Source organism: Lissotriton helveticus, chromosome 1_1, assembly GCF_964261635.1.
Source record: "Lissotriton helveticus chromosome 1_1, aLisHel1.1, whole genome shotgun sequence".
In the NCBI taxonomy this organism is placed as follows: Eukaryota; Metazoa; Chordata; class Amphibia; order Caudata; family Salamandridae; genus Lissotriton; species Lissotriton helveticus.
In genome coordinates this window covers 573,436,786-573,459,729 of record NC_136057.1, presented here as the reverse complement: position 1 = coordinate 573,459,729, position 22,944 = coordinate 573,436,786, and positions in this window count along the sequence as shown.

The window sequence follows — 22,944 nt, the reverse complement described above, 5'->3', positions numbered from 1 at the left end:
GACCTTCGGCTGGCTTGCAGGACAGGAGGCTCCCATTCCCCGGGGCCCGCCAGACAGAGCACGAGCCCCGGGCCCAGACCCAGCTTCCGAACACTAGCCAGGCCGGGGAGAGCTTCCCCGGGCCCCAGTGGACCCCCTTCACCAACGCCTAGACCCTCGGCTGGCTTGCAGGATGGGGCTCCCTCACCCCGGGGCCCGCCGGACGGAGCTCGAGCCCCGGGCCCGGCCCCAGCCCCAGCTTCCAAACCCCAGCCAGGCCGGGGAGAGCCTCCCCGGGCCCCGGTGGACCCCCATCACAAGCGCCGGGAACCTCGGCTGGCTTCCATGACAGGGTGGCTCCTGCAGCCTGGGACCCTGGGACGTAGCACGAGCCTAGGGCCCAGCCTCAGTTTCTGAACCCTAGCCAGGCCCAGGAGAGCCTCCCCGGGGCCCGATGGACCCCCCGTCACCAGCACTCGGACCCTCGGCTGGCTTCCAGGACAGAGGGCTCCCACAGCCTGAGACCCTGGGATGCAGCACGAGCCCTGTGATTGGACCCAGCTTCCGAACCCTAGCCAGGCTGGGGAGAACCTCCCTGGGCCCCGGTGGACCCCCTTCACCAGCGCACAGACCCTCGGCTGGCTTCCAGGATGGGGGCTCCCGCAGCCTTGGACCCTGGGATGCAGCAGGAGCCCCGGGCCTGGTCCCAGCTTTCGAACTCTAGCCAGGCTGGGGAGAACCTCTCTAGGCCCCGGCGGAACCCCGTCACCAGCGCCCAGACCCTCGGCTGGCTCCCAGGATGGGGGGCTCCTGCAACCTGGGACCCTGGGATGCAGCACGAGCCCTGGGCCTGGTCCCAGCTTTCGAACGCTAGCCAGGTTGGGGAGAGCCTCCCCGGGCCCCGGCGGACCCCGGTCACCAGAGCCCGGACCCTCAGCTATGTTCCAGGACAGGGGCTCCTGCAGCCTGGAACCCTGGGATGCAGCACGAGCCCCTTGCTCGGTCCCAGCTTCCAAACCCTAGCCAGGCTGGGGAGGGCCCCGGTGGATCCCAGTCACCAGCGCCCAGACCCTTGGCTGGCTTCCAGGATAAGGGCTCCCGCAGCCTTGGACCCTGGGACACAGCAGGAACCCCGGACCCGATCCCAGCTTTCGAACTCTAGCCAGGCTGGGGAGAACCTCTCCGGGCCCCGGCGGACGCCCGTCACCAGCACCCGGACCGTCGGCTGTATTCCAGGATGGGGGCTCCTGCAGCCTGGGACCCTGGGATGCAGCACGAGCCCCGGGCCTGGTCCCAGCTTCTGAACCCTAGCCAGGCTGGAGAGAGCCTCCCAGGGCCCCGGCGGAACCCCGTCACCAGCGACCGGACACTCGGCTGTCTTCCAGGACGGGGGCTCTCACAGCCTGGAACCCTGGGATGCAGCACGAGCCCCAGGCCCGGTCCCAGCTTCCAAACCCTAGCCAGGCTGGGGGGAGCCTCCCCAGATCCCGGTGGACCCCCGATCCCTAGCACCCGGACCCTCAGCAGGAACCAAGGACAGTCAAGCCCAGGCCACGTCCTCGCCCTGACAACCTGCCCAGGGAGCCCATTTTCCTGACTATTAAGCCCCTATGTAGTGGGGGCTTAGAGAACTTTGGGAAGGGAGAAAAGTTGGAGTTAACCCGGCAGCCAGCCCACAGGGCCATCTGGTCACCCAGCCTGCAGGGCCATCTGTTTGCCCTGCCTGCAGGGCCATCTGGTTGCCCGGTGAGCAGGGCCATCTGGTCGCCTAGGACGGCCTGGGAAGGTGCCGTACCCAGTCGCCCTTGCAGTCCGGCGAGTGTGGCTGGGCGCACCGGGGCAGCCGTTTGGGAGGCTTCTTCCCCCAGGTGGCTGCTGCTCACCTCCCTGCCCGACTTGCCCGGGAGCAGCGGGAAGGGGAGGCCCGGTCAGCCCAGGCCATCTGGTCACCCTGCTGAACCACAAGGGATGGTGGCACCCTTCCCCGCACCCTGGTGGTGCAGGGATGGGAGGGGGTGGCCCCCATGCCGGAGGACAAGTGGTGGAGGCAGCCTCCCACGGGCCCGCGTTACCCCCTCCACATCCCTCCCGCCAGCCCGGGGGCAGAGGGACCCACCTGTGGGTGTGGTGGAGGAGGGTATCCGTGGGCACCCACACACGGAGAGACAAAAGCTTGGCTCAAAGGATGACTTTCAATAGATCGCAGCGAGGTAGCTGCTCTGCTACTTACAAAACCCTGAATCAGGTAGTCTACGAATGATTTAGCACAGGGTACCCCTCGAACATGCGGTGCACTAAGGGCAATGAAGGCGGCCTCCTTCCGTCCGCGCTCCAGTCCCCTAGCGAGCGGCTCTACGCACCGGCCCCCCTGAGAGAGGCCGGCTATCCCAGGCTATCCCAGGCCAACCGAGGCTCCACGGCACTGCTGTATCATTACGGTTTAGCTGGAATTCTGACTTAGAGGCATTCAGTCATAATCCCGCAGATGGTAGCTATGCCCCATTGGCTCCTCATCCAAGAACATACACCAAATGTCTGAACCTGCGGTTCCTTTCGTACTAAGCAGGATTACTATTGCAACAACACATCATCAGTAGGGTAAAACTAACCTGTCTCACAACGGTCTAAACCCAGCTCATGTTCCCTATTAGTGGGTGAACAATCCAACGCTTGGTGAATTCTGCTTCACAATGATAGGAAGAGCAGACATCGAAGGATCAAAAAGTGACGTCGCTATGAACGCTTGGCCGCCACAAGGCAGTTTTCCCTGCGGTAACTTTTCTGACACCTCCTGCTTGAAATCCAAAAAGTCAGAAGGATCGTGAGGCCCCACTTTCACGGCCTATATTCATACTGAGAATCGAGATCAAGCAAGCTTTTGCCCTTCTGCTCGGCGGGTGGTTTCGTTCCTCCCTGAGCTCACCTTAGGACACCTGCGTTATCGTTTGACAGGTGTGCCGCCTCAGTCAAACTCCCCACCTGCCACTGTCCCCAGAGCGGGTTGCGTCCGGCAGGTGCCGGGTGCTTGGAGCCAGAAGCGAGAATATTTTGTTTGGATTATAAATTGAAGATGGCAAGAAAATATGAAAAGAGAAGAAAGAAGGTTAAAGTCTGTTCTGGTAAGAATACTAAATAATTTATTAAAACACTTGTAGAGAGATTAAAGAAAGACAATAAAAATGAAAGCAAAAAAGAAAATTTTAAAACAAAGCACAAGCAAATAAAGAGATGTAATGAAAAAAACATTCATTTTTAAATAAAGACCACATGTCACAAAAAACAAAGAGTTTAAACAAATACGTGTACAAATGTTTCGCAGTAGAGCAATTCAAAATGTATTAAAAGATTGTAAAAAGTATAAAAGGAGATCGACGGCTTATATGAAGAAGCAACAAATTGAAAGTGTAGTAGATACTGCTGTTGAATTGAAACAAAAATGTGTTATATTCATATTAAAGCAAATGAGAACATTGGATAAAACAATGCTGTTTATGAAGGACAATGGCAAAAGAAAAAGACAGATTAATAGAAGCAACTTTTCTAAAACTTTCAATGGTGAATGGGAACACACTTCTATTACTGAGCCTTTCTTTAACGAAAAAAGCTATTTTCAACAGAACACATAAGTTCATGCAGTTGATACTAGAGGTTGATGCTATGAGATGAAAGATGGTTGCCCCATTCCAAATGAAAAGATGGTTCCTAGGAAGGTAGAAGAAGTAATAGTTAAAGAAGTTAAAGGGAGGCCTACATAAGGTCCGGTACATAAGTGGGATTGTAGTAGTATTTGAAGTATTCAACAGGAATCTATTGACATATTAAATTTTTTTAATGGGGATATGCCAAACAACGTGTTAAACAGAAGATTAAGATGTTACAAGGACTCGATCCATGTAAAGTAAGAAAATATACTTTCTTGCGGGTCGTTCTCTGACTTGTCTTTCAAAAAAAGTCTGTCAAAGTACTTTTAATCATTTAAGAATGTTAGCAGTACAGCACTCAGCACTGTGGTCGTTAGCAAGGAGACTCTCCTATGTAAAAAGTCTTGCATTATGTTTAAGTGAAATGTACACAGCTCTTTTGCACAGTTCAGTGTCAGATGTAAAAAAGGTATACAGTTTTGTTTTTTACAAGAGGAGTGTAAAGAAAGTGAGAGCTTGACAAGTGTAGGTGTTAAAGAAGAGGTGGAAAATATTAGTATTAACGAGTTTTCAGAAGAAATTACAAAATTTAAGACACCTTCATCTGAAAAACCAAACTATGCTTGTATTTGTTGTCGACATACTCACTATAGATATCAAACTAGGAATGTTGATTTATATTTAAAAATTGAAAATGAAAACAATGATAAGTGGCAGCAATTTGGTGCTTAATTGTAATAGAAGGTCAGTTTGAGTTGGCTACTGATCAACATATATGTAAATATTGTTACAACAAATTAGAAGAGAACAAAATGCCAGCTATAGCAGTACATAACAACTTAGAGTTGGTAGCTATTCCTCAGGACCTGGCAGATTTAAATGCATATGAGTCCATTCTTATTCAATCTGTGAACCCTTTTCAGGATATAGTTCGTATGGAGCCTATAACAGGTAAGCAGCCACCAACATATTTACAAAGAGGTCTCAAAGGAAGAATTGTGTACTTACCTTTAGATTTTAAGAAAAATATTGAAACTCTTGGTGTAGACAGGGAGGAAAATGAGACAGTAGTTATTCTAGTTGATGGTGTTCCAACAAAGAGTTCGAAAAATATGGCAAGAGTTTGTAGATGTTGTAAATTTCAAAAGGCTAAATTAAATCTGGTGCAGAATAATATTTAATATAAGAATGTAAATGTTGACGGACAGGTAATATGCTTAGATAATAAAACAGAAATTTCAAGTGGCCAAATAGAAAAAGTGGACAAGTCCAGGAGTGAAGAGATTTATGAACATTACACAATACATCCTCTACATTCAAAAGAAGTGATAGGAAAAAGTATTGAATTATTTCAAATGAAGAAAGCAACAGGAACTCCCATGAGTGGACGGGAAAAAAGTTTAGAAGCTCGTTGTTTTCCACAGTGGAGAAAGTGGACAATTTGATGAGCGAGCTATACAGATTCTAGCTTCAGAATACCGCTCGACAAGATTGTACTCTGAAAATCCAAGAAGACAGTGTATTCCATTTATATTTCATCTTCTGTTTGAAAGTGATTTGTCTGCACATTCATATGCAGTGAACCACATATTAGAACCAGGAGTCCATCTTTCACATGTTTCTGCATAGGAATGTATGGACAAAGTTCAACAAAGAGATGAACATTTAGAATCTCAGTGAATTAATTTGATGGCGTGTCACCGAGGTACCAATGAGTATTGCTATCATCGTCACAGAGAACTTAAATGTATGTTAAGAAACTCAGGTACTCCTACATCGTTTGTAACACTTAGCTGTGCTGAATATGCGTAGGACGATTTACTTGAATTTCTATGAGAAGCAAATTCAAATGGTAAAAACATTGAATTAAAGACAGCTGGAGAGCTCTGTTCGTTGGATCCTGTAAATGTCTGCAGGTATTTTAACCATAGGTTTCAAGCTATGATGTCATTTATCTGCAATAACAATGTTACAGCTCTTGGAGAGGTAATAGATTTCTTATGGAGAAAGGAGTATGAAGCCTGAGTTGCTCCTCATATACACATGCTATTATGGATCAAGAATGCTCCAAAATTTGGAACTGATACTGATGAAAGTGTTTTGTCTTTCATCGAACACCATATTACCTGTGCCAGTCCAAGAGAAGGAGGAGAAAAAAGCTTGAGACAACAAGTTTTACGGTTTCGAAGTCATCGAAAATACAAGTCTAAAAGGACATTTTATACAAAATGTTGTTTTGGATTCCCATGTCCAATAATTTCTAAATTTAAAAGGAATAGTTTTATGTCAGCAGTAAGGCATACCATAACTCGGAAATCTCCCAAGAATAAATAGAACTTGAAAATAACAGAAGCTTCAAAGTACATTAATGACTACAATCCAGTGATTTTGAAAATGTGGAATGCAAACATAGATATTCAATATGTTGCAGATAATTCAATTACTGTAGCTTGCTGTGTTACATCATATATAACCAAATCTGAAAAGAAAGAGTTGAAAGAAATGTGTGAAGGAATTTCACAAAAAAGAGTCTTAGCAAGAAAGTGTACAGCTCCAGCTTGAAAATGCTTTCCCGTACCTGGATTGGATCCTATGAATGTTCTGATCACTTGAGCTCTACCAATGTGTATTCAAAGTCAAGAGGAAGCTTTTGGGTAAGTCTAGGTCTTGCTGCCACATGAAATAGAGTGTTGAAAACATTACAAGAAATAGAATACTTAGCACTAAATGAACCAGAAAGTACTGATATTTTAAAACTAATATGTTGGATACTTACTATCTGAAAAGGAGTCCACATCTCAAAAACCTAATTCTGTTTGAAATACTTCAACATTACAGCTTTGAAAGAAAAGTTACAGAAAATATAAAGTAAGAAAAATATGCAGTAATTGAATGTGATGGATGTTTGGTAAAACATACCAAAGGAAAACTTGTTAACCACAGAAAGCTCAGTTGTGAAAGTCCAGATAAGAGGGGATATTTCTATCTAGCACTTCTACAACTGTTCAAGCCTTGGCTTAGTGAAGCAGAATTACTCTGAGATTTCGACTGCTATGAAGATTCTTTTAATGTAAGTAAAGATAGTATTCGTTGCATAATTTTCCCTACATATCTACAGATGTTTAATGATAAAATTTAGCAAGAAAATACTATTGCAGCTGAAATAGCTAGAGACAGGTATCAAGATATTCAAAGTTCTGGTCCTCTGAGTCAAGATCCACTGGGACAACCAATTATCAAAAATAAAGCAGCAATAGCCATGAATGAGGTGGAAACTGCAATGCAACAAGCACAACAGGATATTATTGAGTAGGAAAAGTTAGAGGAACAACGAAATATTAAACAGAAATAAATATATCTACAAGTGAAAGAACAGATACAACATGGTTTGCTACATGTAAAAAAGGAATGCCAATGTTCTTCATTTAAACCTATTCTAATGTACCTCAGCGGTCATGTTGGAACAGGAAAGAAGTTCCTTAATTAAAGTTTTGACCAGTTATCTACACAAAACTACAGAATCACATTTATCTTGTGTTGTAACAGCTCCAACTGGATTAGCAGCACACAACATTAAAGGGATTACTTTACATCGATTACGTATGCTACCAGTTGAACATGATAATAAATTGGCATATCAGAAGCTATCTGGGGAAGCTTGTTATGAGGTGTCAAGAGTACTGAAGAAAATGAAACTTTTAATCATTGATGAGGTGAACATGGTCTCAAACTTAATGCCTGCATTTGTACACTTGAGAATGCAACAGATTTTAAAAACAGATTAAGATGTTCTGTTTAGAGGAAAACATTTAATTGTATTTGGAGATCTATTGCAACTTGCTCCTGTGAAAGGACATCCTGTTTTTAAAACACTTGCACATGAAGACACTAGTGAATCTTTGGGAAGTATTGGAAATGTGAACATTTGGTTATATTTTGAATGTAAAGAACTTATTAAGAATATGTGACAAGCAAGTGATGAAGATTATGGAAATATTCTTCAAGATATAAGAATTGGTATCTTGATGAAACATGGTAAAACATCTTTAGGAAGTCAACTACCAAGGCTCTTGTTTACAACTGGATGCACGGCAGCTTAAATTAAGTACAATAAGCTTGGAGAAAAGAAGTCTATAGTTTGCCTAATGCCTACACTGCAAGAGTGCTCTACATTTAATCAAGAACTTTTGAAACTGGAAAAACAGGAAATAGTGGAAATTGAAGCTATCAATAAAATTGAACACCATGGAGTGACTATTCTTCTCACAGAGAAACTACAGTCTAAATAGCATTCTTTGGAAAAGGCTGTATCTAAAACTGCAGGCTTAGAAAAGATTTTACATGTATGTGTAAATGGTCGGGTAATTTGACGGCATAATTTGAATGTAGAAGATGGTTTAGTAAATGGAGCAATGGGAAAAGTTGGTGATTTTGTAAAATTTCAAAATGAATATGGAATAGAATTTTTGCTTATCAAATCGTATCAGATTAAAGAGATGCGACAGATTAGGCATTGTGTTGTACGTTTTTTGCTTGTAAAAGATTTGTATGTTCACAGAAAACAGTTTCCTCTGTCCTTAGCATCTGTAGTAACTATTCAAAACAATTCAATTAAGCTTTATTCGACTTTAAGTTACAAAATCAATAAAGCATACATCCTTTCACATTTATACAATAAAATTGATCTGTACAATTAAAATAAAGTTAAAATTACAGTATTCCAATGTAAAAAGTAGGGCAGACACAAGTAATTATCAAAGGTGTCACTCCGTGCTATTCAACCATTTAAAATATTTATAAATTCATTATATACCTTTTTGTACTCATTAATGAGGTTTCAGTGCATTTGGAAGTAAATACAAACTCAATTGGGTATTCCTTCCGTTTGAGTTGTTGCAACTTATAATACTTAATTGAAACACTTTATAACCAGTAAGTTAAAAGTCAAGTATGACAAATAATTCAGGATTGTGGGGGGCAAAACTCCTTTAACAAGGGAATGACATAGTAAACCACAAATATATAGATGCCTTAAAATTCTTATACCGTCTTGCTCATTCTAAATTATTTCTGTGTCTGACAATACATTTCAGAAGACAGGCAATCATAATAACAAGTCTTTCGTCCTCCAGAAATTGTAAAAAGAGGAATGCAGGGTGACATCTTCTGAACCCCATTGACTTTAACAATGATAAAAGCCCTTTTTTCCTAAACTCGCTATAAATCTTACAAAAAAGAATGGTGTGAATTGTGGTTTGGTTAGATGTGTCATCATACGGGTAGGGGGGGAGATCTCTTGCCCCATTGTTTTTTGTTGGGAAGGTAACTAATCGATGAAAAAAATTCAGCCTAAACCTTACCAAAAGAAAGCGTTCATAGCTGGTGGTATTATCGGTAAGATAAGGCTGAATTTCAAATGTGGGTTGAATGCCCAAAATATGTCTACCCACTGGTTTCATGACTTCACTCGTAGTGCGAAGTTCCTCAAGGTGATTAAGGCATTTTGCCTGAAAATCTTTTCTTGTTACCTAATGAACTAAAAGAGGTTCGTGATAGAACTTTTACCATCCTATGTCAGCCAAAAACCTCTTTACGTATGATAGCCACCTAGATTTATGAGCATTCTCCATGGCCATACAGTCTTTGTCTGATGTCCAGATGCGGTGCCACAATAACAGTGGTTGGATTCTCACTGTATCAGACACGTGGGAAAGTCCCAGCTCTATGTGGCATGAGTAAGTGGACATACTCTTTGAGACTGATAAGAGGTACCTTAGAAAAGTGTTTTCCACCCTCTGTAAGGCGTCTGTTACTACGTGACCCCAGACACCTGCCCCATACAGTGCCACCGAGAGACATTTGGCTTTGTAAATCTTAGCCAATTCCATGGGAGATCTCTTCCCCAATTTCCGTGTGAAGTTAACAAGGGCTGCTGTAGTTCTAATAAAAAGGAGTTTCCTTGCTTCTATTGCGGGTTTCCAAGTAAGTTTTTCGTCAATCATTACTCCTAAGTAGGGGTATTTTTGTGTGGTCGCTAGTTTTTCCTGGTTTAGATATATACTCCTAGTTTTGAGTTTATGTCTTATCCCTGCCTTCATGACAAATGTTTTTCCGATGTTAATATTTAGGCCCAGACTTGCCATGAAGGCGGAATATCTATTCAGTGCCCTTTGGAGTTCAAGGGGAGTACGGGCTAGTATCACCGTGTCGTCCGCGTAGAGCAATGCGGGGATCGGGCGGTTGTTTACTATCGGAAGGTCCTGGCACCCCTTAATCATTTCCTTCTCCAGACCGTTGGTATAAAGTGTGAAGAGGAAGGGGGCCAGGACACAACCTTGCCTGACACCCCGCTCCACTTTGAACGATGCGGTTAGCTCTCCCCCAAGCCATACCTCACCCTTGCAGTCGCATCTGAATACAATTCCCTTAAAAAGGTTACCAGGTTCGATTGGACCCCCATCTCAACAAGGACGGACCACAATTTAGCGTGACAAACGCAGTCAAACACTGCTGATAAGTCCACGTAAATCATATAGAGAGCTCCTCCTTTAATATTTACATATTTATCTATCAAAAGTGATAGGTTAAGGGCTTGATCGATGGTCCCCATTCCCTCACGAAACCCATTTTGGAGATCTGATATGACCCTATCCTCCTCCGCCCAATCTTGTAGGTGCTCAAGGATTACACGGCCCGCCACTTTGCCAAGGGTGTCTAAAAGGGAGATGGGATGGTAACAAGTTACCGATACCCGATCCCCTTTTTTAAAAATAGGGACCAAGATTGACTTAGACCATGACTCCATGAGACCCACCGCACATGCTGCATTCAAGACCCTAGTCAAAAGAGGAGCCCAGAGTTCCATCTGAGCTTTGAAAAAGTCTACGGGCACCCCATCTGGGCCTGGGGCCTTCCCGCTCTTACTTACTTTCAAAGCTTGGGCCATCTGATCTACTGTTATTACCAAATTGATGGGGTAGGGGGTAGAAACCTGATCGTTAGTTTTTGCTTCATGGGTGTTTACGACCTCAGTCGCCCTAGAAAAAATCTTGGAAAAGTGCTCTATCCATTCTTTTTCATCAATGGCTACCTCTAGTCTTGGTAAATCTGCATCATTATTTTAAAAGGGGGACTTAACTACTAACCAGAAGGCGGCACTGTTCTTGTGTGTGCAGCTCTCATGGAGTTGGTCCCAGAGTTGCTGTTTTAACTCGGTTTTTCTAGTCTTTATTGCGGAATTGTATTTTTTCATTAGGCTAGTGATCTCATGAGGGACCCTGTGTGACTTCCGCAAGGCCTGTTTCAACTTTGAGTAGGCTACCGTGCAACTGTGGTCGAACCAACCCTTCCTCTTCCTTGCCGATTTTTTACCTTTTACCCACAGTGCTTTATTTATTGCTTTTATAACCTCATCGATATTAGCAATAACCTCCACATCTGGGGTATCCAAATCCAAGCATTTCTGAATGGGAAGGATTGTATTTGCTATCACTGTTTTTGTAATTTCTACAGGGTCAATCTTTTCCCATTTTAGCGAGTATCCATTAAGCCTCACCAATGACAGGTTGTTTTGTGTTAGGGTTTTAGCGAAGCTAAAGTTAAGGTTTTGTGCCAGCGGTAAACCAACGCTAAGGGGATAATGGTCACTCAGCGCAGTTGTATGTACAGTTAGTAGTGTATCTGTGTTCCTAAGTCCGTTGCAAACAAGGATGTGGTCAATGGAACTTTGAAAGCCCCGCCCATGAAAAGCAGGAGCCATCACTGTATCTGTGGTGGTGGGTTTATTTGCTATTGCCAGGTCTAATTCAAACATAGTTTCATTTAGGCGGCTGCCTAAAGTTGTATGTTTAAAATGTAGAATTGGGTTATTGCTCTCATCATGGATGCCACAGGTGTTTTTAATACTGTCCTGACAGGGGCCTAAGTTCAAATCTCCACCCCAGATGATTATGGTTTTTGTTGGTATCCTCCTTATTTTAGATAATAGTAATGAGCCAATAAGGTTTATTAAACTAGCTGATTCTCCCTCCGAAAGATTAATATAGAAATTTACCAAGAGGAAGGTATCTGTTTTATTTAAACAGATCTCAAGGACCTGGAAGTTAAGTTCCAATTTAATGGATTTTATTTCAAGTGCTTGTAGTAAATTTGATGTGTAAATCGTTAAGCCTCCCCTTGCTCTCCCTAATGGACTTCTTTGAGCTGGCGAGAAGTAAGTTTTGTAACCTTCCATATGGAGCTCTTCTACGGCCCAGGTCTCCTGGAAGCATAATATTTTAACCCTGCAGGTAAAGTCAAGCCAAACATTGTTTGTTATTTTAGAACGCTGTCCTGCAATATTCCAAAATAGAAAGTCCAATTGAGAATTATTTCCTTTGCTGTTACACCCCTCGGAAGCTGTAGATAATATTTGAGCTAGTTCTGTGTTAAATAAATTTTGTAACCCCGGAGGAGGGGGCAACTTGTGATGGCCTGTATCCCTAGCCTGGGAGTCTCCTTCCTGTTCTGGTGCATATATAGGCTTTGGGCTACCCGTACTCGAATTTAAAGGGGCGTTGGCTTCTTTTGTATTGAATCCCGTTGCCCCATCAGATAGGTTTAAGTCATGCTCTAATACTTGTACAGGCTTAAGGTGTCCTATGTTTCTTTCAAAAGGGACTTTGGGAGAGTTACTAATGTTTGTTCCCCTAAGATTGGTATCTATGGCTCTCTTCATATCCTTCATTGAAGAGAGTCAATCTACTCCCTCCAACCCCGAGAGGGGGACATAACAGTTATAGGTGGGGACGTTGTAAGTATGCCCTTGTATATTAAGTAAAAGCGGAACTCGGGGGGTCTGGCGATTACTCAGGTGGGCCCTAGGGTAAAAATATGTCAAATCATACGGTGTAATACCATTGGTCCCTGTTTCTTGAAACCAGTCAGTGATGTGAGAAACTGCCCTGTGGTCCCTAAAATTAATGATAGTTAGATCTCCCTGAGTGTTTTTGGGTCTACGTCCCACCCAGTCTACCCGTCGTACGTTAAGGATTTCTCCATTAATGTTTAGGGGTAGTGGTCTGTTTTGTCGTAACCAAAATACGACTTTGTTCTTTAGTTGGTAGAATCCTTCTTTCACCCCGTTCTCTAAAACTGGTACCCCTGCTAGTATCATGACTAATTGAGCTGCTTCTGATCTATACGAACCTTTTTCCCCCCAGTGATCGAACCCGAGGAAGGGGTTATAGGCGTATTAATATGACGGGGCTTTGGAGCACAAGAGTGTACTCCAGCTTCTGTCTCTTTATTGTTTGTCCCTGTTGTCTCTTTCTGCCTCTGTACCTTAGAATTAACTAGGGAAGGATCTCTTTCGCGAACTTTCTTAGTTTGGGGGGCTGCCGTGTTTGTGTTTGTGTTTGATTTAGTAGGAATCAGACTTGGTAAGTGTGTTGTGCTAGATGTTGGAAGATTCTTAATTAGGCAAGTATTATTTCCAATCGCTTTCTCGATTGTCTCCAGATGTTCCGCTACCCTCTTCATTCTCTCTATTATTGGCATTAATAAAGATCTCAGCAATTTCTCTATGTTTCCCAGTAAGTTCTTAGTTAACTTGTCTGTCTCCGAATATTGTTCAGATTGGGCAGGTCTGGGTGTTACACGTAAGTCTTTTAATGAGCCCTTCTGGTTTTGTGGTGTTTTTCCACAGTTACTGTGAGAACACCCCCGCCCCTTCTTCCTTTTTTTCGATGGAGGTCCTTGGTCTGATCTTTTGTTTTTTGTCTCCTGAACCTCGGGTTGTGGAGTCTTTACCTTTTGCGTGGAATCTCCTGATAAAACAACCACAGCTGGGGTAAAGTTGGAGGGGGGGCTAGATGGGTCCATGCTTTGGTTAATTGAAGGTGATCTGTCTTGCAAAAGTCGGGGAATGCTAATGTCACTTGATGCGTTATGAGCTGAGCAATCTGCTTGCCTGATGGTATCTGGTGTAATTGCCTGCTGTATGGGGCCCAGGGACGAACGCTTGTTACTGAGATGTTCTGCAGACAAGCGTTGTTCGGCTAGAACTATCTCCCTTTCTAGGACTGCGGTTGCTCTGGTAATAAAACTATCCAGAGTCCCTCTAACTGACCCTCCCACTAGGGATGGTCTACCCCTAGGAAGGCGGGAGGGCATATTAATTATCGAGTCAGTAAGCGCAAACAAACACTCCAAGGACTAACAAACTTTCTGACTAAACTGTGCTTATAGACACAATGATGATAAGTGCAAATTAGCACCAAATTATAAATGTCTTATCTTACTATGGAGTCCCGATCATATATCCAAAGGAGTCCGAGACAGAGAGTAGGCCCAGCCCAGCCCTGGCCGGCCCCTGACGGCCACAGACGGCCCGCCCTCTGCCCGGGCTCCGCCCGGCCTGTCCCGCGCGCGTCCCGCGAGGCAGCATGCTGTTTTAAAGCACCTCCAGGCGCGTTTGTGGGCGTGGACTTGGTGAGGGCTGCTGGGGCTTGTAGCTTTCAGCCTCCCTCTCTCTGCGGCCGCTCCCGATGTCCAACGGAGCAGGCGGCGGGGGAAGCATCAGCAGGACAGGTATCAGCAGGTAAGGGCCCACAGTCTTTGTGAATGCACCAGGGTTCGTTTCGGCAATATTTAATGAGCAACTATTCATAAATCTCAAGGTAAGTATAGATAGTGCTTTTGTAAATATTGGAAGTACAGTGTTCAAAGAGTGAATGGCATATGTTGCATTATCTTGAGTAAAAACATTGTCTGGATTGTATTTGATCGATTTTGATGAGAAAAAAGTTAGTGCTGATGCAAATTGTGTATGCTCCTGATTTAGGTGAATATCCCATATATGAGAAACATATAGTGTGTCCAAAATGGAAATAACTCAAAGATGGAATTGAGGTTCAAAAAAAGAAAACAAAATGGAAACTGTTGATGAGATTGTAGGATACCAGTTGGAAAATAGTTCAGGTATCAACTGCTATGCTAATGTGATTCTGAATGTTGTGTTTTATCTAGAAGATCTTCTTCTTGAAATCATGAAAAAAGATTCTGTTCTTTAATACATCATGTATTTTAAAAGTTGGTAACTGACAGAAGTAAAATCTATACTGCTTCTGGCGTTCGCATCTTTTGGATATATGTACTGGTTCATTGATATTTACTCCTAATGTACAACAAGGTGCTCAAGAATTTCTAATTCTTACGCTTGGAGTGTTAGAACTTAAAGGAATACAGATTGAAAACTTATTTGGACTAAGTTACAGATGGGATCATAAATATGAAGAGTGTTAATTTACTACCATCACTGAAATACAAACAGAAAGATTCATATACTTGACGATACCAGACTGCAAATCAGTACCTTTTAACAAATTGTTTAACACAGTCAATCAGGACATGAAATGTTCACATTGTAGATCAGAGATGTTGTCTACATTACAGATAGAAAGATTTGGATCTAATTTTAATGTTACAACGTTGTAGAGCAAATGGAAGAAAATTGGAAACGAAAATACATACAATGCAAGTCAAATATCTATTTCAGGAAGAACTTTTATAGCAGTGGGTATTAGTTCCCATGATGGACCTACTACAACATTTGGACACTATACTGTGTATTTGAAGACGTGTAATAAAGGATGGACACATTGCAATGATGCCCATTTGGAATTTAAACCTAGATTTCCTTATGAATTACCAAATTCATATTTGTCATTTTTAAAGCCAAAGTTTTGAGTGCATCATTTGGCCAATTGGGAAGATGTGAACAGAAACTAAACAGGAATGCAAACTATTAGTAGTTATAAGTTCTTTATCAGGCCCATCTCCGTGCCGAAATGTTCCTATCTGAAACCTTAGGGGGCGCAGAGGTTATGGGGGTAAAACTCAGGCGGGGGGCGGTCTGTGTGGTGTTTTTGGTGCTATACCGACCACCCTGGGCTTCGCCTGAATTCCCGGCTCTTTTCATTCGACTGGTTCAGGATCTGCGTTCGAGGTACGACAAAATGATTATTGTCGGGGACTTTAATTACCATTGGGCAAAATCCCCTAAAGAGGGACAAGCGCTACAGATTGAGGAAGCATTTTCCTCTTTGGACTTTACCCAGCAAGTGAAGGGACCAACACACGAGAAGGGACATGTGCTGGATTTAGTTTGGACCACCATGCCAGCCCAGGGCCCTCTAGAGATCTTGCCATGCGCTTGGTCTGACCACTTTTTATTAAGGGGTAGAATTCTACTGAATGGGCATTTGTCCAAATTGGGGGAAGGTTGGAAAATGGCCCGGAAGTGGAGAAACATCGATGGGGAGAAATTGGTGCATCTCCTGGAAGAGTCCCCTCCAGTAAAGGAGCAGGACGTTAATATTGACGTTCTTTGTGGACACCTTCAGCATAGATTGGGGAGAGCCATTGACTTGGTGGCACCCCGTCGTAGGATGAAGAAGGTGGAGAGAGGAGCTGGTGCTCCGTGGTATAATGACACCTTACGGGATTTGAAACGTGCGGTGAGGAGGAAAGAACGAGCATGGCGGAAGGAGTATGACGCCACGGCCAAGAAAGAATATATTTCTTCCTTGTCGATGTATAAATTAGCCATCCAATCTAGGAATGCTGTTTTCATTGAGGAAAGAATAGTTGCGGCTAGAAATCCACAGAAGGAAATCTTTCGGGTCCTGGCTGAACTCAGGACAAACAAAGAGCAAAGCACTGAGTTAGCCCAGGTGGACTGTCAGAGGTTCCAGGACTTCTTTGTGAATAAGATCTCCAATATTCTGGGAGAAATCGCCGCAACTACACCCCTCGATTCTCCCTGCCCACCTGACCTTCCTACCCCATCGGATATTATACCGCTGGTTGAGTTCATCCCAATGGCGAAACAGGTGCTACTCACGATTATGGATCGAGTCAAATCTGGCTCTAAGGCTGATCTTTGCCCTCCTGATGTGTTCAAACTGGCATTGCCAGGTATTGAGAATGAAGTCTTACATCTGCTGAACACTTCTCTTTACACAGGACAGGTCCCTCTAGCTTTTAAAGAGGCTCGCTTGATTCCTTTATTAAAAAAACCTGGATCAGACACGAAGTGTCTGAAGAATTTTCGCCCCATTTCTCAGCTGCCTTTTTTGGCTAAAGTGATCGAGCAGCATGTGCTGGCACAGCTCTCAGGACATCTAGAGAGCAATAACCTGCTGGAGCCCAATCAGGCAGGGTTCCGTGCTAATCATAGCACGGAATTAGTCATGCTCTCTATTCTGGATGAACTGAGGAGTCGAGCCGATATAAAAACACCGAGCGCCCTGGTACTATTGGATCTCTCCGTGGCTTTTGATACCGTGTTTGATACCGTTTTAGGTGACCGCCTGGACCCTCCTTCAGCACGGTTGCTCCCCCACGCTCCAGCCTGGTATCGTTTCATCTCCTAGCGCTGCATTGTCTCAGATAACCTTTCATTGTACAGCGCTACACGATCGCTTCATAGCGCTGCACTGCTGAGATTAACTTAACGATTTAATTAATTGTGCTGCTCTGTGTATCTGACTCATTTAATCAGCGCCGCACTGTCGCTCTTATTTAATTTTTAACGCGACGTCGCTGAGGCAGTTACTTTGCATTTAAACTTTATTCAGCTGCTACTGCGTGTAAGGCTCTCGCCTTTGACCCTCCATTTTGCGTTGTTGTTGTTGTTGCCGCCCCTCCTCCCGCCACCGCCTCCCAGCTGCTGACCCTCCCACCCACGATTAGAACCCTTCCTCGCTCCCGAGACCACTGTGACCGCCTGGACCCTCCTTCAGCACGGTTGCTCCCCCACGCTCCAGCCTGGTATCGTTTCATCTCCTAGCGCTGCATTGTCTCAGATAACCTTTCATTGTACAGCGCTACACGATCGCTTCATAGCGCTGCACTGCTGAGATTAACTTAACGATTTAATTAATTGTGCTGCTCTGTGTATCTGACTCATTTAATCAGCGCCGCACTGTCGCTCTTATTTAATTTTTAACGCGACGTCGCTGAGGCAGTTACTTTGCATTTAAACTTTATTCAGCTGCTACTGCGTGTAAGGCTCTCGCCTTTGACCCTCCATTTTGCGTTGTTGTTGTTGTTGCCGCCCCTCCTCCCGCCACCGCCTCCCAGCTGCTGACCCTCCCACCCACGATTAGAACCCTTCCTCGCTCCCGAGACCACTGTGACCGCCTGGACCCTCCTTCAGCACGGTTGCTCCCCCACGCTCCAGCCTGGTATCGTTTCATCTCCTAGCGCTGCATTGTCTCAGATAACCTTTCATTGTACAGCGCTACACGATCGCTTCATAGCGCTGCACTGCTGAGATTAACTTAACGATTTAATTAATTGTGCTGCTCTGTGTATCTGACTCATTTAATCAGCGCCGCACTGTCGCTCTTATTTAATTTTTAACGCGACGTCGCTGAGGCAGTTACTTTGCATTTAAACTTTATTCAGCTGCTACTGCGTGTAAGGCTCTCGCCTTTGACCCTCCATTTTGCGTTGTTGTTGTTGTTGCCGCCCCTCCTCCCGCCACCGCCTCCCAGCTGCTGACCCTCCCACCCACGATTAGAACCCTTCCTCGCTCCCGAGACCACTGTGACCGCCTGGACCCTCCTTCAGCACGGTTGCTCCCCCACGCTCCAGCCTGGTATCGTTTCATCTCCTAGCGCTGCATTGTCTCAGATAACCTTTCATTGTACAGCGCTACACGATCGCTTCATAGCGCTGCACTGCTGAGATTAACTTAACGATTTAATTAATTGTGCTGCTCTGTGTATCTGACTCATTTAATCAGCGCCGCACTGTCGCTCTTATTTAATTTTTAACGCGACGTCGCTGAGGCAGTTACTTTGCATTTAAACTTTATTCAGCTGCTACTGCGTGTAAGGCTCTCGCCTTTGACCCTCCATTTTGCGTTGTTGTTGTTGTTGCCGCCCCTCCTCCCGCCACCGCCTCCCAGCTGCTGACCCTCCCACGCTCCGCCCCCTCCACCATCCATTTATGGCCAATGGTCCCACGCGCAGCGTCCACGTGCTTCGGCCACGCCGAAGGTGCGCCAAAGGTAAGCCCGTCTACGCCCGTCCGCGCCTGGACCGCGCCCAGCGCCAGACCCCCTGCCCCTCGCGCTGCCCAGCCCTCCCGCACTACCTACGATGCCGCCACCCTCCTAGCCCTTAACCCCGGTCGCGCCCCCAACTGCGTCCAAGCCGCTCCTGGACGCACCCATGGACCGTTCTCCTGCCTCTCCTGCAAATATAACGGCACCGACAACATCTCCGCTACGACCACAACACAGATTCCCCACCCCAACCACCTAGAATGCATCCTTCTCAACATCCGCTCGGTCCACAGGCACGCCATTGACCTTTGGAACCTACTAGACACCATCTCTCCTGACGTCGCCTTCCTAACGGAAACATGGATGAACGCTTCCTCCGCCCCTGACATCGCCATCGCTATCCCTGACGACTATAAGATCACACGCAAGGACCGCACCGACCATACAGGAGGTGGAATCGCTATCGTCCATAAGAAATCAATCCGCATCTCAACCAGCTCTGACGCCAACCTCGCTAACTCCGAACACCTTCACTTCCAGATCCACATCGACCCCAAGACCACACTCAGAGGCACCCTCCTCTACAGACCACCAGGACCCCGCGCAAAATTCAGTGAAGACATCACGGACTTCATCACCCCACACGCGCTCCCCTCCAAAGACTACATCCTTCTGGGAGACCTCAACTTCCACCTTGAAAAGATCAACGACCGCAACACCGCCGCCCTCTTGGACAACCTAGCCAACCTCGGACTTAAACAACTGGTCACTTCCCCCACCCACATCGCAGGTCACACACTCGACCCCATCTTCACCTCCAGCAATCATGTCTCCTTCAGCCACACTACAGATCTCCTCTGGACTGACCACAGCTGCGTTCACTTCACCTACAACAAGCCGAAACCCATCATCCACCTCCAACCAACTCTACAAAGAAACTGGAACAAAATCACCACGGAGCAGATCTCCACATCGCTCCTTCAAACCTCCCCAGCCCCCTCTTCTAACGCCAACGAAGCCGCCTCCAACCTCACCCTTTGGTTATCCAACACCGCCGACACCTTAGCACCACTGAAAAAACGTCAACACAAACTTGGCATCAAGAAGGCCTCATGGTTCAACGATGACCTCAAGAAGTCCAAGAAACTGTGCCGCTCCCTTGAAAAGGCCTGGAAAAAAGACCCATCCACCAGCAACAAGGACGCCTTCAAAAGCGCCATCCGTACTCACCACCAACTGATCCGAAAAGCCAAGAAAACAGCATTCAAGGATCGACTTGACAACAACGCCCACAACAGCAAGGAACTTTTCAACATCGTCAAGGAATTTTCCAACCCCTCGGCCAACTCCAACGACGTCACCCCCTCTCAAACCCTCTGCGACTCCCTAGCCTCTTTTTTCCACAACAAGATTGCTGACATCCACAACAGCTTTGACATCCAACCCGGAAGCCAACCCACCCTACCATCAGCTGACCATCATCCCCCCGTTAACACCCTTAACGCCTGGAACCCAATCTCCACTGAGGACACCATCCGCCTGATGAATTCCATCCACTCTGGGTCCCCCACAGACCCATGCCCTCACCACATCTTCAACAAAGCAGACTCCGTCATAGCTCCGCACCTCCGAGACGTCATCAACTGCTCCTTCAACTCCGCTACCTTCCCAGAAGACTGGAAACACGCTGAACTCACCGCCCTTCTGAAAAAACCAACAGCGGACCCCACCGAACTCAAAAACTACCGCCCCATCTCGCTTCTTCCATTCCCGGCCAAAGTCATCGAGAAAGCTGTCAACAACCAGCTCGCCGCATTCCTCGAAACCAACAAATCCCTCGACTCCTCACAGTCCGGCTTCCGAGCAAAACACAGCACTGAGACCGCCCTCATCGCAGCAACAGACGACATTCGAACTCTACTGGACAATGGAGACACAGTCGCCCTCATCCTCCTCGACCTCTCTGCAGCATTCGACACAGTCTGTCATAACACCCTCTTACAACGCCTCAGAAACATCGGAATCCAAGGAAAGGCAATGGAATGGATCACCTCGTTCCTCACCGGAAGAACCCAGAGAGTCCGCCTCCCACCATTCAAATCCGAGGCCTCTGAAATCATCTGCGGCGTACCACAAGGATCCTCACTCAGTCCCACCCTCTTCAACATATACATGAGCCCCCTCGCGGCCATCGCACGCCAACACAACCTCAACATCATCTCTTATGCGGATGACACTCAACTGATCCTTTCTCTCAACAATGACCCCAGCACCGCCAAGACTAACCTACACGAAGGAATGAAAGAAGTCGCCGAATGGATGAAACAAAGCCGTCTGAAACTGAACTCAGACAAAACAGAAGTCCTCATCTTAGGTAAATCCCCCTCTGCATGGGACGACTCCTGGTGGCCGGAAGCCCTCGGAAAGGCACCCATCCCGACAGACCACGCACGGAACCTTGGCGTCATCCTGGATTCTTCACTCTCAATGAACAGACAAGTCAGCGCCGTATCCTCTTCCTGCTTTAACATTCTTCGCATGCTCAGAAAAACATTTCGCTGGATCCCCACCGAAACAAGGAAAACAGTCACCCACGCTCTAGTCACGAGCCGACTGGACTACGGAAACACCCTCTACGCAGGTACCACCACTAAACTCCAGAAGAAACTACAACGAATCCAAAACGCCTCAGCCAGGCTCATATTAGACATCCCACGCTACGAACACATCTCTGGTCACCTTAAAGACCTCCACTGGCTACCCGTCAATAAGAGGATTACTTTCCGACTGCTTACCCACGCACACAAATCACTCTACGACATCGGACCAGACTGCCTCAACTCTCGACTGTCCTTCTACACCCCCTCCCGCCAACTTCGCTCTTCCAACCAAGCCTTCGCCACTGTACCTCGCATCAACAAGACCACCATGGGAGGCAGATCCTTCTCATACCTGGCTGCCAAAACATGGAACTCACTCCCCGCTTACCTTCGCCTCACCCAGAATCACCTAGCGTTCAGAAAGCAGCTTAAAACGTGGATTTTTGACAAATAATCCCCCTCCCCTTCCTAAGCGCCTTGAAACCCTCTGGGTATGTAGTGCGCTATATAAATTTTATGACTTGACTTGACGTGTGTCATGAACAACTATTGTCGCGGTTGAGGTCCTTTGGTATCAGGGGTACAGCACATGCATGGCTTACATCATTCCTGCAGGGCAGGACACAGAGAGTACAGCTGGGGGATCTTCTTTCCACTTCCGCCCCCATCACTTGTGGGGTTCCACAGGGCTCTGCCCTGTCACCCCTACTTTTTAATGTCTACTTGCAGCCTCTAATTGCACTCCTGAATAGGATGGACTGCCTAGTATACAACTACGCCGATGACACCCAGATAATCATCCGGCTGGATGATGGCCCGGGAGCGTCTACCAGGTTGCAGGACATACTTAAAGCCACCGTTAACTGGATGTCCGAGAACTCTTTGAAAATCAACCCGGACAAGACGGAAGTGCTGCCTATTTCCATCACGGGCAAACCCTGGAGTGAGAAATTTTGGCCTGTGGAGCTGGGTGTGTCGCCGGAACCGGCGTCTGCAGTCAAAAGCCTGGGTCTATACGTGGATGATAAACTCTCCATGAAGAAACAAGTTACCACGGTAGTGGGCACTTGTATAGGCCTGCTGCGACAATTGAGGAAGATCTCTGCTTTACTCTCTTTTTCCACCATGAGACACGAGGTCTCAGCCACAATTCTGGCTAGGCTGGACTACGGTAACTCCCTGTATATTGGCCTACCTCAACGGCTGTTGGATATGCTACAGGGGGTTATGAACGACGCAGCTCGGCTGATTTACAAGAAACCTAGGACTGCCCACTCTTCCCCACTGATGCAGGAGCTACATTGGCTCCCGATTCGGCAGAGGGTTGTTTTTAAAGGTTTGTGCATCGTACATAAGGCGTTGTATGGTAATGCACCGAGATACCTGAAATCTCGCCTGTCCCCTTATACACCGAGCAGGACTTTGCGTTCGTCGGACGCTACCCTCTTGTCCCAATCCCGCTTTAAACTGGCCACGGTGGGAGGACGTGCCTTCTCCAACACGCTTCCTGCTCTATGGAACAAATTGGCCCCAGAACTAAGGAAGGAAGGCAACTTGTTATCCTTCAGGAAAAAGTTAAAAACCACTCTGTTTAGGCAAGCATGGAGTAGCCTTTAGGCGCTGTGTTAAGATCAAGTAAATGCCGAACCCCCACTACGTAATCTGGACA